The following is a 17,027-nucleotide window of genomic DNA, read 5'->3' on the forward strand; positions in this document are numbered from 1 at the left end:
GCCCTCTTTCCATGCCTCAGACCCAACCGCTTGTGCTGCAGCATGATTTTGCCCTTTATAAAGCACTACCATGTACCTTATTCCATTGGAACCTTCTGGAACTTATTGCGGTGTGTCTTCCCACTTAGAGATGAGACACAGGGGCCTGAAGGCATCTTGCCTGAAGTTGTTCCTCCAGGGAGAGGGAGCTGAACTCCAAACTCATCTCTTGACTATAGGGCCCCCCACACCCCGCAGCTTGTTGTTAGTGTCTCCTATGTTTAAGCCCTCATGACTGGGCACTTAAAATGAGATTCTGATCCAGATAGTTGCCCAAGGATTTGGGAAACCAGGGAGTTCCACAATAAGAGTGAAACCCCCCCTTTTTTTTTTAAATTTAAAACATTCTTTGGCATTGCATAGCATGAAAATAAATACTTTAGTACACACACCCTTCTCTATTGGCAGATTTTCCACGAAGGGGTCCTTCAACATTCTTGTGAGACCGGGCTCTGCATTCCTCTTCAGTGCTCCCTGATGTGCTCCTCATTTGTACTCCACCTCCAAGCACAGGGTATCTGGAAGGCCAAAACCTTAAGGCAGTTAGGAGCAAGGGATGTGAGGTTAGCAGTTAGCAGACAATTAGCATGTTGCCAGAGTTAACTTTTCTTAGCTTCTTTTTTTAAAAAAAAAAGTTTCACAAGAGAATAATTTCTAATAAATCATTTTATCTCTGTGGGATACCCTCTCCATCTATAAAATAGGCATGACCTTCTTGGCCTTTCTGTATAAAGCAGAGGCGTAAGGAAGACAAGGAGCTCTTCCGAGGTCAGAAGGCTTCCAAGCTCCTAGGTGATGGTGAGTGTGTTAGTGTCCTAAGACTGCCTTAACAAAAGACCATACATTGAGTGCCTTAAACAACCAAAATGTATTGCTTCACAGTTCTGGAGGCTAGAATTCGAGATCAAGGTTATCAGCAAGACCATGCTCCCTCTGAAGGCACCAGGGAAGGATCCGTTCCAGTCTTTTCTTCTGGCTTCCCTTGGCTTGCGGCAACATAACTCCAGTCTTCACATGGTGGTGTGTGTGTGTGTGTGTGTGTGTGTCTGTCCATATCTCACACGGCACCCTTTTTATAAGGACACTAGTCATACTGGATTAGAAGCCCACTCTACTCCAGTGTGACCTCATCTTAACTGATCACATCTGAATGACCCTATTTCCAAACAAAGTCACCAAATAAGGTGCTGGGGGATCAGGACTTCAACATATGACTTTGAGGGGGTGCAATGAAATCCGTGACAGTGAACAATAATACAGTTGCCTGGAGAGGACAGTCCTGTGTTGACGTGCCCATGTCTGTTATCAGTAATGGTTCTCAGTAATTCAAGAGCTATATTAGGGGAAGGAAAAAACAAACAACTTGCTCCTGCTCGTGGATTGCATGGCTGTGGACCTGCCAACGTTGAAGTAAGAGTCCGAGAACTGCCATGCCAGTTCCAAGTAACCAAGGGGAGGTAACCACGTGCCGGTGTGTGGCCTTACAGGACAGGTGGCTTCATTGGCTGATGGCCACAACAAAGGTGGGGCAGAGCGTGACAGCAAGAGGCTTGCAGGGTCCCAGTGAGAACGTGACACGAGGCTTCTGGGCCTCCGGCAGATGGCCCTAGCTCACCACTTCTGCCGTGTGCAGGGGCTGCCCTCACCCCACCAGTGCCCTTCAAGCAGATTCCCGGAGGCTGAGTCACCTCGCACGCAAGCATGCACACGAAATGCCAGCTTTTCATTTCTGCCAAAGGTTCTTTCTTTCCAGTAACAAAAATGCTCCCATTCCTGTCAGGAGCCCAGAAACTTAACATCCTAACATGAATTAGAAGGACGCTGACTGAGCTTGGAGTGAAGTCTGCTGAAGCCTGATGCATCGTCCTCACCTGACCCACCATGGTCAAGGCCTTTCCAGCAGGGAACCCACGTGAGGGTTCCTCCCGCCCCTGGATGTTCTGGGTGAATACAGCCTAGCTCTGCCCCAGTTGTCCTTTCTCTGCATCACGGGCTGGCCACTCCCTGATGCTCACATGGTCTTTCTCCACCACGCCTGCAGTAAAGTCTTGTGAGGGTTCATCCAAATGTACCCAAAGGAGCCCAGGGAGGGAAGGGGAACGGGGGTCCTTTGTAGTCTCCACGGGACTAATGAGATCTTCTTTCTATGTGTCTGAGAAAATGAAGAAAGTTTCCTCTCTCCCCACCTTCACCAGCCCCCAGTAACCCTCGGTCTTTTCAGCAAATCTACCTCGGTGGGTCATGTACCTGAGGATGAACACAACTGCCAGGGAGATCTGCTCCAGCATCCAGGCAGGTCAGAGGTCAGAGAAACTCTAGGGGCCACCTAAAACAAGGATACAACAGTTCAGCTGCACCCTCTTCTCCCCTCCTAACACACACACACACACACACACACGCGCACGCACACACACACACACACACACACTCTCTCTCTCTCTCCCTCTCTCCCTCTCTCTGCCTCTCTGTCTCTTCTGACTCGAGAGAGGACCTTCAGGAGAGGACTTGCCTCTATTGCAAAGCTGAGGTGTTGGAGCGCCCCCTATGTGTAATGCAATGCTAAGACTATTCTCCAGAAAGTTTCTGCCTGCCAGGATTTGGAGGAACATCAAGAATTAATTCGGTAATTCTACTCCTAAGAACATACTTATTGAAAATAATTCCATATATCTACACTATACACACACACACACACAAAGGTGGTCACTGGAGCTTTTCTTATATAATAGAAAAAAATTAAAAACCTAAGTGCTAGCATTAGGATGTGATTTTAAAAAGTATGTTTTATCCATACAATGAAATATGAATCAGCTGATTTAAAAACAAATTCTTGCAGATTTTGCAATGTCTTTGGGAGAAGCCCACAAAATAATTTTTAAAAGAAAAAAGTAGGCTATGAGACTATATTAAATTAGCATTCTCTAAAAGGCTAGTGGTATTTGTCCTCAAGTTTTAGTACATGAATGTATTAGATTTCATCTTTAGGCTTTTTTTTTTTCCTTTTTCTTTTTTTCCCCCCTTTAGGCTCTTCTGTATTTTCTAAGTTTTCTATAATGAATATGTGTTATTTTTATAAACAGAAAAAATCAACAAAAATGGACGCATAAGAAAGAACCCAAGTCTTGTTCTTTCCCTGATACGTTCCACCTGGACCCTGGGCCTTCTGTGGTTGAATTTCCCTACTTCTTAGCAAACAGTGCTGGATCCAATACCTAGCCCAGGTCAACCTTGCTTTTCTTCACTAAGACAAGTCGCTCTGTCTAAATTCCTCTCCTCATTTCTCCTCCCAAGGCCCTTGACACTCCCAACACCAACACAGAGAATCCTCCCAAACGCAGCAAGGAGCAACCTGGTCTTTTCACGTAGGCCCTGCAAGGTTCCTTTGTCCTAGCTAGAGTGAAACTTCCCCAGAGAGAGCAAGCAAAGAGGGAGGGAGAGACAGAGTCAGAGAGACAGAGAGAAAGCGGGTAGGGGAGAGAAGTTGACTGATCTGGCACTCAGCCGTCTTGGATGGAATTTGTCCAGTTCAGACAGGATGAATGAGGAACACAGGCCCATTCCTTCCCACATGTTGGGAACCCTGGCCCTGAGCCCTGAGCCCAGCATTCCATTATCCTCTTTGTGGGCCGAACAGATGCAATTGCTTTAGCTGAAGGAAGTGGCATGAATTTACTTATGTATTAGATTCACAGGACACATCCATCATACCGACCTTTGGATCAACTCGAATCACGAGACAAGTACACTCGAGCAGACAGATGAGGGCCGGGCACTCACACCTCAGGGCCAACAGGGTGGGCAGCGCGGCCCCCATCCATGCACATGGGCTAGAAGTTGGCAGGCTGGGCTGCTCCCCTTCCGACATGTAGGGTGGATTGTTAAGTGACGCTCGAGAGACCCCACAGCTGGCAAGAGGAAAGGCTGGTCACTTGCCGTCTTGCCACCGCTGTGAGACCCGGGCCAGAGGCTCCTCGAAGAGCTTCACCGCCCTCACATCTCCAGCCAAGTGGACAGTGTGAGACTTGTTAAAATAAACCATCCCAAAGGCAGTTCTTTGTATTTTTCTTTCCTTTCTGCCCACCACCCCCTCCCGCCCTTCCTTCCACAGACAAGAAACCATTTAACAAAGGACTTGGTCTCTCACCTGTTCTAAGACATCTTAGGCTGAAATGCCCGGGGGCCCATCTCTGATGAATATTAATATTAAACGCTCTCCCTCCCAGCACCAACCTCTCCTCCAGACCTCAGAAGGCAGCCCCCCTCCCACCAGGCAGCACTCCAATTCCCATTCTCACACCCCCCACAATGGCTGCATTCCTCCCTTGCCTACCTCCCTTGCCAGACAGAGGCAATGTGTTAACGTGTCCCCACCTGAGACAGAGAAAGGAACCTTTGTTATACCTGCAAGATCCTAAACATTATCGTCACTTAATTAGGGCCATTCTCCCAAGCCAACTTCTCCGCAGCAGGCTCAACTCCACTTAAATAGGCTTTTAAGTTTTCTCCGGGAGGGGGAGGCCTCTTCAGAGGTAATTTGTGAATGGAGACTAATTTAGGGTGTTGCTGCTGGGGTGTATAAAGAGGTGGCTCCAAGGTAACAGAGCCTTAAAAGACAGATGGCGGAAAGGTTAAGCATTTCCATCAGGCACAGATCAGCTTTTAGAAAGCACCACTCCTCTCAGATTCAAGGTCTCAGGCACAAACCAGTGGACTGCGTTATTAACTGGCCCAGGTTATGTTTGTTTGTTTGTTTGTTTGTTTGTTTGTTTCTTTCTTTCTTTCTTTCTTTCTTTCTTCTTCTTTCTTTCTTTTCAACACGAGGAGAGCTGGGTCACACTCATTAGGCCTTTGGTGGCCGGGAATTGTCTCTGGGTTGTGTGCTCAGGCACAAGGACAACTTTCCTTCAGTCTTCTGCTACGTGCATCAGCCAGGAGTGTCTGCTTGACCCTAAAAGGTGTCAGAAGCTTTCAAATTCTAAAATGTCACTCCATCCGCAAATAGTACAAGGATTCCACACCTGAAAGGATGACATTCCGGGCAAAAATGGCCCAGACTTTGGAAATGGGAACCCTGATTTGCTGCAAAGCATTAATGTGACCGTGGGAACTCAGACACAGCTCACACTGCCTGGACGTTTCTAACCATATGTGGTTAGGTCACAACCCTGCCGTTTTCCTTATGACATTCTCGTAGAACGTCTCTGATTATGGATTGCTTTAATGCTACCAGCTGGAGTAGTTCTTCAGTGGTACTCAGCTTGGGCCACCTCGGTTGGAAAGAAAATCTGCTCCATCCGATCAATGAGATCACTGACCATTCCTGATACCGGCGGACTGGAGCTAAAACCCACGTGCCCAGCATTTCTTTCTCCTAAACTTATTATTATTATTGGGACATAAAGTACATATAACATTGTGTAAATTTAAGGTGTACAATGTGTTGACTTCATACATTTGTATATTGCAGTGTGATTACCACCGTAGCATTAACTATACCTCTATACGTCACATAATTATTTGTTTTGTGGTAAGAACAATTAAGGTCTAGAGTCTTACCAACTTTGAAGTTTATAATACAGTAATTGACGACTGTAATCTCCATGCCACACGTTAGATCTCCAGTAATTATTTATCTATTAATTGCAAGTTTGTACCCTTAAATGACATCCCCTGGATTCCCCCAGCCCCACCCCCTACCAACCACCATTCTGCTCTTTGTTTTTACCAAGTTTACCTTTTTAAAATTCCACACGTAAGTGGAATTTGTCTGCAGTATTTGTCTTTCTCTGTCTGACTTATCTTACTTAGCAACATGCCCTCAAGGTCCATCCATGTTGTGGCAAATGGCAACATTTCCTTCTTTGTCATGGCTGAATAATATTCCGTCGTGTGTCTTCCAATGGAACATACACCACCCTAATCTCAAAGATAAGGGTGATTGTACCTTGCAAGTTCTATCATCAGAAATCATTCTTAGAGCACCATTTGCTTCTAAACTCTAGAATAGCTAATAAAATTATAGCAACAACTAAGAAAACTTATAGTGAGGTCAGAGGAAAGTGGTCAAATTTGAACTTGGGTGAACTCTGCAGACAGAAATGATGATATTTATTGATGATAAATATATTAATGATGATAAATACCATATTAATGATGATATGGCCACAAAAGAAAAAATAAAGAGGGGGAAAGAGAATACACATCACCATGATGGCAAAACTTTATTTAAAAAAAAAAAAAAGAGGTAGCTATCTCACTACATTTATCTCCTTGAAGGATATATATCAAGATTATCCATCACATGCATTTTCCTATTATCAGACCCAAAGTGGCCATTCTTTGTAAGTATGTGTGTTAAATATGGAAAAGTGTTCCTTTGGAATGTGTTCAGGAGGAGATGAGGGGGTGGAGCGGACAGACGGAAAGAAACGTAGGACGAGTCAAGAAGAGGGTTGAGGCATGCGTAGGGACATTACCAGAAATCGCACCCTAAGAGACCTTGAGGAGAAAAGTGAAGTGGGAGGTTTGGAGCCATCTGCTTAGAGAAATGCCCCACTCAGAGTCCTTAATGTTTCATTTATTTCACCCTGACATTGCCTTCTTGGTTCTGGTGTTGAAAATACTGTGGGGTGGAGGGATTCTCCGCACACCGCCCGGCGAGGGTTCATGTGTGACACTTTCTGATGCCGGTGTGTCTGTATTAGCAAGCAGGTGCTTTGCTGGGATCCCGAGGTGTCTGCGTAATAGTCTCTTTTCGAAGAGACGTGCAGCTCCTGGACAATGATGCCACACCCTGTCATCTCCGGGCAATGCAAGTAACACTTTTCTAAAGGAAAAATCCTCCCGTGCCCTTCTCTGCCTCCCTCTTCTTACACTGAGAACAGCAGTTATTGGGCCCCTCACTACTTGCCAAAATCTGGGGTAAGTATCTTACATTTACTGGAATGTAACAGTCTCATTTAGCGTGTTCAACCCACCTTGCCAGCTAGGTGTTATTCCCATTTACAGAAACTGTCCCAGGTCACTGGTAAGAAGTCACAGACCTGAGATTTGGAGCTGTTTTCTTAAGTTCAAAACTCCCACTTTTTGTTGGTTTGTTTGTTGTTCTTTGCTCTTGGGAGAGCAGACAATGTCCTTTTGGCTGTGGCTTGCATCCTTTTGTTTTGAATGAGGTTAAATGATCTGCGTGTGGGCTTAGGCATTTACCCACAGATGCCTTGGGGGGGGCATCCCTGTATCTGCCTGGCCACGCAGGGCCTCTAAGCACCTTTGCTGAAAGTTTTTATTATTTCCTTCAAATACCCTTTTATAGCACAGCAAAATAGCTGTGCCCTCTCTGAGGCTTGAACTCAGGACCTTCAGATTATGAGACTGACGCGCTGCCCACTGCGCTAAGAGGGCTGCAGGGCTGGGCTTCTGCATGAATAATAATGCCTCCTTAAATGGTAAGCTCCTTAAAGAGAAAGGGCTTGCCTTCGTAGTTCAGTCCAATGATTGAGTGGATTTGGAATAGCATCAGAAACGTTCTTTTCCCACATCTCCTCCCACAGCAGTAGATTGCTAAGTAACCTGGAAGATAACTCAGCAAATGATACGCATACTTTGGAAAAACAAAAAGACCTCATTATGTTAATCGTAGCCCATAAGCAAAAGAACCAAAACGTTTTAGGCTCCTCTAAAAAAGTAGGTGTATAAACATATAAATATTAACAAAAATTAAATGCTTGTCAACTTTGGCACAACTATCACTTCTTCCTTGGATATTGGAAGCTTATCCATTCTAGAAAAACCAGAGTCAAGGTGTAGACAGTTGAGTTGAAAAATTATTGAACATGACTTCTGAGTGAAAATAGAGCAATGGGCGTACCTTCCTGTGGCCACTCCTTCCTGAAGCCTCATGAAATAACAATAAAAGGATTTTGAGAGACATAAATGCAAAAGGCAAAGGGAGAAAGAGAGGGGACAACAGCAATAAACTTGGAAGGTGGAAAACAATGTCATGGAAACCCTGTCTTACTTTGTAGAAACTTCCAGAAACTCAAGAGCTGGTAGCACCAGATATGTCTGAAAGTGGAGGTAAAGGGGGAGCTAAACACAGAAAATTGATCTAGTTAGTTTGTTGAAAAAATAGTGAGGCCCTCGGGTGGCCTCCCCCAAACCAAGCACCAGGCAGATTCTCCTGCCCTCATGGGAGAAGACTGGAAGTATATTCTCTAAAGAGTAAAACAGAAGGTCTCGGGACTAGAAAGACCAAGCCCACTGAAGGTGGGCCACACTGAGAAAGGACCCACATACCAAGGTAGAGCTTCTCTAGTCTGTTCCCCTAGTTGGCTCCCCAAATGCTAGAAGTCAGGACTGGACTTCTGCTTAAAAGTTCGTTCTCTGTGAAATATGACCAGCTCAAGAGAGGGAGGAAAGAACGAAGGGTGCTAACATCAGGAATCTCGTCCAAGAAAATAGGGCAGCAAGATCACCCTACGAGGAAGACCACCCGTGAGCACAGAGTGCTAGCAATCAGCTGTTCAGTACGTCACGCACACACATGAGCAGAAAGTCAAAGATCAACAGACATTGGAGGAGATCATATGAAATAAAACACAAAGACTTGAACAACCTGTATTTTAAAGGAACTTGGAAGAAACAAAGACTATCTGGGGGTAAGGAAGAAGTATTTAATTAATATTAATATTCTTGGAGAGATAAGATAAATTTGGATCCATAAAGCAAGAATAAATACAAAAATGAACATTTAGGATATATTCAGGATATATAAATCGCATTTTATTCATACAGCAGAGTTACTTAAGTCCATGAGACTGAATAATTATTGCTGTGTATCGTGCTGAATCTCACAAACATGACATTGAGATTTAAAAAGCCAGACACAAAAAAAGTACATATTCTCTGATTCCACCTATATAATGCCCACCAAAAAAGGCTACAGTGTTAAATTTAGCATGATGATTACTCTTTGGAGGGAAGGCGTGGAGAAAATCTTTTCAATTTCCAATACAAAAATAAACATAAAACAGGTTTTATACAAAGGATTGGGAGTCAGAGTGATATTGAATTTCTCAACAGCAGCTGGAAGCTACAAGGTAATAAAGCAATGCCTTCGTATTTCTGAAGGAAAGTGATGTCCGTATCCTGCTAAATTATCAATTACTTGTGAAGTTATGCTAATGGTATTTTCAAACATACAAGATATTTCAAGATTTACGTTCCTTTTACCTTTTTCAGGCAAGCAACTGGAAGGTCTCAGGAGCTAGAGACACAGAAATATACCCAGGAAAAGGGACACAAGGGATCCAGGAAATAGATGCACCAATGGAAGAAAAAATCAATGAGAAGTCCCAAGATGGTGGCCAAGAGGGAGCCTAAGGAGACAGGTACGCAGCAAGCCTGAAGATCAAGGGTACAGTGGTGTCCTCAAGATTCATTGACCCACCACATAGAGAGAGGAGATTTACACAATTAGGGAAAGTTTAGGATTAAATATATATGTATATCAGATACATACATTATGTATACCTACCATTGTAGGTGTATATAATTAAATTGCATATGTGTAGTATTGTAACTAATATATTATGCACATTATGAAACAAAATATAAATAAGGAAGGATGAAATAAAAATAAATACAGTAAGAATTCTATTGTTTTCTTCCCTCACCCTGGTCAATACTGAACACACCTCCTGCTTGCATCCCACAGTTGCACGCCTAATAAAAGTAATCACTTCCTGTGGTGGTTGATAAGATTAGCCAGGGAAGATGGTGCCTTGAGGAAATGGATCACAGAAAAAGTAAACGTTGACACCTGGGAGAGAAGATCAAACACTGGTAAATGCCAGCCTCTACTGTGGTGGGCCTTCCAGGTACCACAAGCAGGCCCCAGCCAACATGGGGTCCTAGAACCTCAAAAGGACTGTGTCAGAGAATCGTAAACTCTCAGAGAAAACAAATGCCTTTAAGACCATCTCAATTATAGTTCTAAGTTTACCAATGAGAATACACTTCAGAATCTTGCCTAAATCTAGTTCTAAATCCATTTAACATATCTATATTTTATGGATGCCTGAATGAATGTATGAAAAGCAAATATAAAGAATTTTTAAAATTTTTTTTTATTTTCAAGTAATCTCCGCACCCAACATGGGGCTTGAACCTACAACCCAGAAATCAAGAGTTGCATGCTCTGTCTACTGAGCCAGCCAGGCACCCTGCAAATGTACAGAAATCTTATGTGTGTTTAATTCCCTGTCCTCATTGTCTTCCACTGCCTAACGAGGCCGCCAACTCTCCTATTTGCCACAATCCGGGATATGAGGTTTCTCGTAACCCATGCCTGTGCAGTTCCTACACAGGCCCTGAGCTGGAGCTGGGCAGTTTCTTCCAAAAACATCCTCCGGGCACCTGGGGGGCTCAGTCGATTGGGCGACTGTCTTCGGCTCAGGTCATGATCCCAGGGTCCTGGGTTCAAGCCCCACGTCGGGCTCCCTGCTCAGCGGGAAGCCTGCTTCTCCCTCTCCCTCTGGCTGCTGCTCTGCCTACTTGTGCTTTCTCTCTATCTCTCTGTCAAATAAATAAGTAAAATCTTAAAAAGAAAAGAAAACATCCTCTGAAATATTTTTGAAGAGCTTCACAGAGCCCTTGTTATCTAATAAATAGACCAAAAATCTGACTGCAGGCATGTTTTCTTTTTCTGTTCCATCAAAGGAAAATAAAGATGAAAAGACTTTTTCTAAGTGCTTATGTCTTATTAGGACATTTTTAAAGTAAATAGTTTTAGTCGTAAATGTTAGAAGCAATCTGCCTAAAACAGAGGTATATTTAAGGGGCTAGATTTCATAAATTCCAATTCACAAATTGAACTCATTGACCATAATTGCTTGCAACAGTTGGCTCTAAACAGAGAGATTAGCATAATTGTGATTGCAACTCCTTTTAGCATTTATAAATATAATTAGAGCCAAGTATTGGGCTGTGTTGGAAAGATGCCACTGAAATTTCTCTTGTGAAGACATGAGAAGCACATATTCCTCCACCAGGAGGCAGCATCATGATTAAGGGATGGATAGGTCCGTGACCTTTAACCTCTCAGTGTCTCATTTTCCCATCAGCAAAACACTGTTTCAATATGCATTCAATATGCATTCAGTTTGCATGGTAAAAGAGTGCTGGTTGAGGAATTCCACTCAAGACAGAGTAAAAAGGACAGATTTTGCCTGCTGCCTGAAAGAAACAGACACACAAACAAAAAGCAAAATATATGACACAACAATTTTCAAGACACTGACTATCAGGCAATGGTAGACTGTGGTCTCTGAAAGACAGGAAACAAATTTGGAGACCTCTACTATTGTCCCAGTTTACTACCTTGAGAGAGTTTCCAAGCTGTGGAATAGGAAGGGGGGGCCCAGGCCGAGCCTGGTGGACTCCCCAAGGTGAGGAGATGCAGATGAGTGTCCAGGGAGTCCAGGGAGGCCAGGCAGCGAGAGCGTACAGACAGAGCACCAGACCAGAGACAGTGACACCAAGAGAGAATGCTGGTGATCTGGAGGAGGTCCCCTCGCGTATTCAGCAGGGGTCTCATCCTTACACACATGCAAACCTACTACCCAATGCCCAAGGAAGAAACAATCTGATGGGATCAGGTAAAAGCACCCGGCACTCTCACGGGGCCAAGAATATAGCCTGTTCCTACAGTCAGCCTGGGAAAAAAAAATCAGACTTTTCAGGACATTGGTCAGAATACTCATGAGGGTGCCTCAGTAGTGGGAAATATTTAGACCCAGACCAAACACTGACCCAGATCCACCTCATAAATCAGAAAACAGATCTGAAGAGCTCAAACTAGTAACTTCATGGCATCCCAGAGCAAAGCTCGAGAATGGCTATAGGAAAACAAAATGCCTCGCATCCAAAGAAGGTAATAACACAATGGCTGGCATCCATTCAAGGATTGCCAGACATTCAAAGTATAATGAAAATGTAACCGATAATGAGGAGAATAATCAATTGATCAAAGCTGACTCAGAACTAACATAGATATTAGAATATTAGCTAATAGACAAGAATATTAAAACAGTTGTTATTAACTGTATTTCAGATATTACAAAAGTTAAGTATAGATATAAAGAAAGTTTCCAGAAAAGCACACCCAAAATGAACTTCTACAGATGAAAACTGCAACACCTAAAATGAAAAATAAACTGATGGGATTAATAGTAGATTAGACTTTACATAAGAAGACATTTGTATCACACCCAGGTGCGCCACGCAGTACGTGCCCTCCTTACCACCCATCACCAGTCTGTCCCATTCCCCCACCCCCTCCCCTCTGAGGCCCTCAGTTTGTTTCTCAGAGTCCATAGTCTCTCATGCTTCATTCCCCCTTCTGATTACCCCCCCCTTTCTTTATCCCTTTCTTCCCCTACTGATCCATAGATGTTCCATAGATGAAAGAAATCATATGATAATTGTCTTTCTCTGCTTGACTTATTTCACTTAGCATTATCTCCTCCAGTGCCGTCCATGTTGCAGCAAATGTTGAGAATTCGTTCTTTCTGATAGCTGAGTAATATTCCATTGTATATATGGACCACAGCTTCTTAATCCAGTCATCTGTTGAAGGGCATCTCGGCTCCTTCCATGATTTGGCTATTGTGGACAATGCAGCTATGAACATTGGGGTGCATATGGCCCTTCTCTTTACTACGTCTGTATCTTTGGGGTAAACACCCAGTAGTGCAATGGCTGGGTCATAGGGTAGTTCAATTTTTAACTTTTTAAGGGACCTCCACACTGTTTTCCAGAGTGGCTGTACCAACTTGCATTCCCACCAACAATGTAGGAGGGATCCCCTTTCTCCACATCCTCTCCAACAATTGTTGTTTCTTGCCTTGTCTATCTTTGCCATTCTAACTGGCGTAAGGTGGTATCTCAGTGTGGTTTTGATTTGAATTTCCCTGATGGCTAATGATTTTGAACATTTTTTCATGTGTCTGTTAGCCATTTGTATGTCTTCATTGGAAAAGTGTCTGTTCATATCTTCTGCCCATTTTATGATTTGTTTATTTGTTTCTCGTGTATTGAGTTTGAGAAGTTCTTTGTAGATCTTGGATACCAGTCCTTTATCTGTGGTGTCCTTTGCAAATATATTCTCCCATTCCGTGGGCTGTCTCTTAGTTTTTTTGACTGTTTCCTTGGCTGTGCAGAAGCTCTTTATCCTGATAAAGTCCCATAAGTTNGAGGAAGGAAAGAAGAAAGAAAGAAAGAAAGAAAGAAAGAAAGAAAGAAAGAAAGAAAGAGAAAGAAAAAGAAAAGGAGAGAAAGAGAAAGAAGGAAAGGGAGAGAAGAGAAGAGAAAAGAAAAGAAAGAAAGGAGGGAAGGAAGGAAGAAAGAAAGAAGACATTAGTAAACTTGAAAACATGGCAATAGAAACTATGCAAAATAAAACCCAAAGAGAATAAAATCTGAAAAAAATGAAGAGTATCAAGTGGCCTAATATATGTGTAATTGGAGTTGCCAAAGGAAAGGAAAGAGAAGAGAGATGATGGAACAAATATTTGAAGAAAAATAAGGCCAAAAATATTCCTAATTTAATTAAAATTATAAACCCACAGATGCAAGAACTTCACCAACCCCCAAGCAAAATAAGCATGAAGAAAATTACATCAAGACCTGCCATAATCAAATTGCTAAAGAAACCAGTGATAAATGGAAATTTTTAAAGCATCCAGAGAAAGGGATAAGATATTACATAAAGAGACACAAAGATAAGGGTGGGAGCAGATTTTTCATCAGAAACAATGTAGTCAAGAAGAGATCTTCAAAATACTGAAAGACAAAACTGTCAAACTAGAAGTTTATGCCTAGCAAGAATATGTTTCAAAAACAAAGGTGAAATAAAGATGTTTTGTTGTTTTTTTTTAAGATTTTATTTATTGATTTGAGATAGAGAGCAAGAGAGAGAGAGAGCATGTGGGAGTGAGTGTGCACAAGTGGGGGGGGGAAGGGCAGAGGGAGAGGGAGAAGCAGGCTCTCTGCTGAGCAGGGAGCTCCATGTGGGGCTCAATCCCAGGACCCTGGGATCATGACCTGAGCCAAAGGCAGATGCTTAACCCACTGAACCACCCAGGCACCCCAAAGATGTTTTTAGACAGACAAAAACTGAAAGAATTTACCAGCAAACCCACACTATAGGAAATTTTAAAGAAAGTCTTTTGGGCAGAAGGAAAATAATGCCAGACGAAAATATAGATCTACATAAATGAGTAAAAAGCACCAGAAATGGTAAATATATGATTTATTCTGATTAAATCTCTTTATATGATAACTGATTATTTAAACAAAAATTATAACAATGTATTGTGGGGTTTATAATATATGTATAGGTAAAATATATGACAACAATAGTATAATAACCAGAACAGAGAGATGGAAATATTCTCTTCTAAGGTTCTTACATGCACGAAGTGGTAGATAATCACTTAAAGACAGTGATAAGTTAGAGCTGTATCCTACCTTATACACTTTACACACCGTATTTTAGCAGCCATTTAAATAACAAAATAAATATTTATAACTAAGAAGCCAACAAAGGAGGGTCAATGGAAGCACAAAAAAAATTAGTTAATCCAAAAGATGGCCAAAAATAAGATAAAGTGAATGAAGAACACATGGAATAGATAAAAACAAATAGCAAGATAATAAACAAAACCTAACTATATCAATAACCACATTAAGTGTAAATTATCTAAACACCTCTATTGAAAGACAGAGATTGTCACATTGAATAAAAAAATCAAGTTGCAAATGAATGCTATCCATAAGAAATGTGGTTTAAGTATAAAGTATAAGTATAAAGACACAGGTCAAAAGTGAAAGGATAGGAAATGATACACTATGCTAACAAATCAAATGAAATCTGGAGTGGCGATGTAAATAACAGAAGCACATAATAATAGAACTTCAAACTACACAAAGCAAAAAACTGACAGAACTACAAAGAGAAATAAATCCAAAATTATAGTCAGAAATTTTAATAATTTCTCTCAATAACTGATAGTTCAAGTAAAAAGAAAACCAACAAGCATATAGAAGATTCAAAAGTTGGGGTGCCTGGGTGGCTCAGTCGTTAAGCGTCTGCCTTCGGCTCAGGGCATGATCCCAGGATCCTGGGATGGAGCCCCACATCGGGCTCCCTGCTCCACTGGGAGCCTGCTTCTTCCTCTCCCACTCCCCCTGCTTGTGTTCCCTCTCTCGTTGGCTGTCTCTCTCTCTGTCAAATAAATAAATAAAATCTTAAAAAAAAAAAAAAAAGAAGATTCAAAAGTCACTTGGAACCAACTTGATATAATTGACACCTAACAATGGCAAGACCCACATGATTTTTAAGTGCACACAGATCATTTACCAAAATAGACCATATCCTGGACTATAAAACAAATTACAATAAATTTTTAAATGTTCAAGTTATACAATGTCTATTCTTCAGTCGCAATGGAATTAAAAATAACCTTGGAAATAATCTCTGTAAAATCACAAATCTTTGCCAAATGGAAACTAAATAATACACTAACAGATACTAAATGAATTAAAGAAAAAATAAAAAAGATATTAGAAAATATTTTCAGTGAAGTGAAATGAACATATCAAAATTTGTGAAATGCTCTTAAAGCAGTTCTTAGGGGAAATTTATAGTACTAGGTGCTGTATACTTAATCAATCAATTACCTCAATTTCTACCTTAAGAAACTAGAAAAAGGAAGACCAAATTAAATGCAAATTTATGAATCTTTGAGTTTGCTTATTACTTACAATTTTTTTATGAGCACTGCTTTAATCCTTGTCAGAAAATACCAATATTATATCATCTTATCATTGGTGTCTGTTGATTGTCTTTTCCCGTATGATTGGAGGTTTCTGTAGTTATTTATATGTCAAGTAATTATGGTCTGTGTCCTGGACATTTTGGTATTATGCTATGAGGCGATCGATCTTATTTATATCTGCTAGTTTGATAGGACTTAGAATTCTGGGTTCCTCCCCAATCTGCCTGCTGATTTATTTTTCAGCATTCTCAAACAGCTGTTCTTGCATTCTGCCCAGGTTTTAGAGTTGAGTTCAGTGGGAAATAAAGGGAGACGTGTGCTAATTTCACATGATCCACAGACTTCTAGGACAGGTCCCAAGATCCCTGCCCCTCGTGTAGATGCCCTTCCTAAGCCCCTCCCCTTGAGTGTGACCAGGATTCATAAATATGATGGAATATCACTCCCATGATTATGTGACTTTATTATTTTTTTTATTTTGATGCAGTCCTATAGTTCTTTGTATTTTTTTTTAAGAAGCTCTAGGCCCAACTTGGGGCTTAAACCCACAACCCCAAGATGAAAAGTTGCATGCTCTACCAACTGAGCCAGCCAAGCTCCCAGATTATGTTATTTTATACAGCAGTAGGGATCTTGCAAATGTAATTAAGGTCCCTAATCAGTTGACTTTGAATACTCAGAAGAGATGATCAGATCAGGAATTAGATGAGCCCTTAAAAGCAGTCAAAGAGGTTCAAAGCCAGACAGGCTCTCTGGCTAACTTTGAAGATGAAACTAGAATGCAGCTGAATTCCGCAAAGCTGAGAGGAAACGAATTCTGCCTGCGGCATCTGAGCTGAAAAGAAGCCTTCAAGCCTCAGATGAGACAACAAGCCCAGCTGTCGCTTTAATTGCAGACTTGTGATATCCTGAGCAAAGGACTCCACTGAGCCCTGCCTGTACTTCTGACTTAGAAGAAACTGGGAAACTGAACCAACCAGTAGTGTTGCTTTGAGCCTCCGTGTTGGTGATAATTTGTTACGCTACAAAAATCTAATATACTTTCTCTTACTTGCAACAGGCTTGGAAACAAAGTGCAGGTACTCCGTAAGCAAATGTTATTCCACAAGTCTTGAGTATTTCTCAATACGTTTTTTTAACCAAGTTCTT

General features: G+C 41.9%; 1 non-coding gene across 1 annotated transcript; it reads right to left on the minus strand.

Moving 5' to 3' along the window:
* Positions 1–7,367: 7,367 nt before the first annotated feature.
* TRNAM-CAU lies at positions 7,368–7,440 on the minus strand. The gene has a single exon. It is a non-coding gene; the product is annotated as a tRNA-Met (tRNA).
* Between the last annotated feature and the right edge of the window lie 9,587 nt (positions 7,441–17,027).

This window comes from Ailuropoda melanoleuca, chromosome 18 (assembly GCF_002007445.2).
Source record: "Ailuropoda melanoleuca isolate Jingjing chromosome 18, ASM200744v2, whole genome shotgun sequence".
Taxonomy (NCBI): domain Eukaryota; kingdom Metazoa; phylum Chordata; class Mammalia; order Carnivora; family Ursidae; genus Ailuropoda; species Ailuropoda melanoleuca.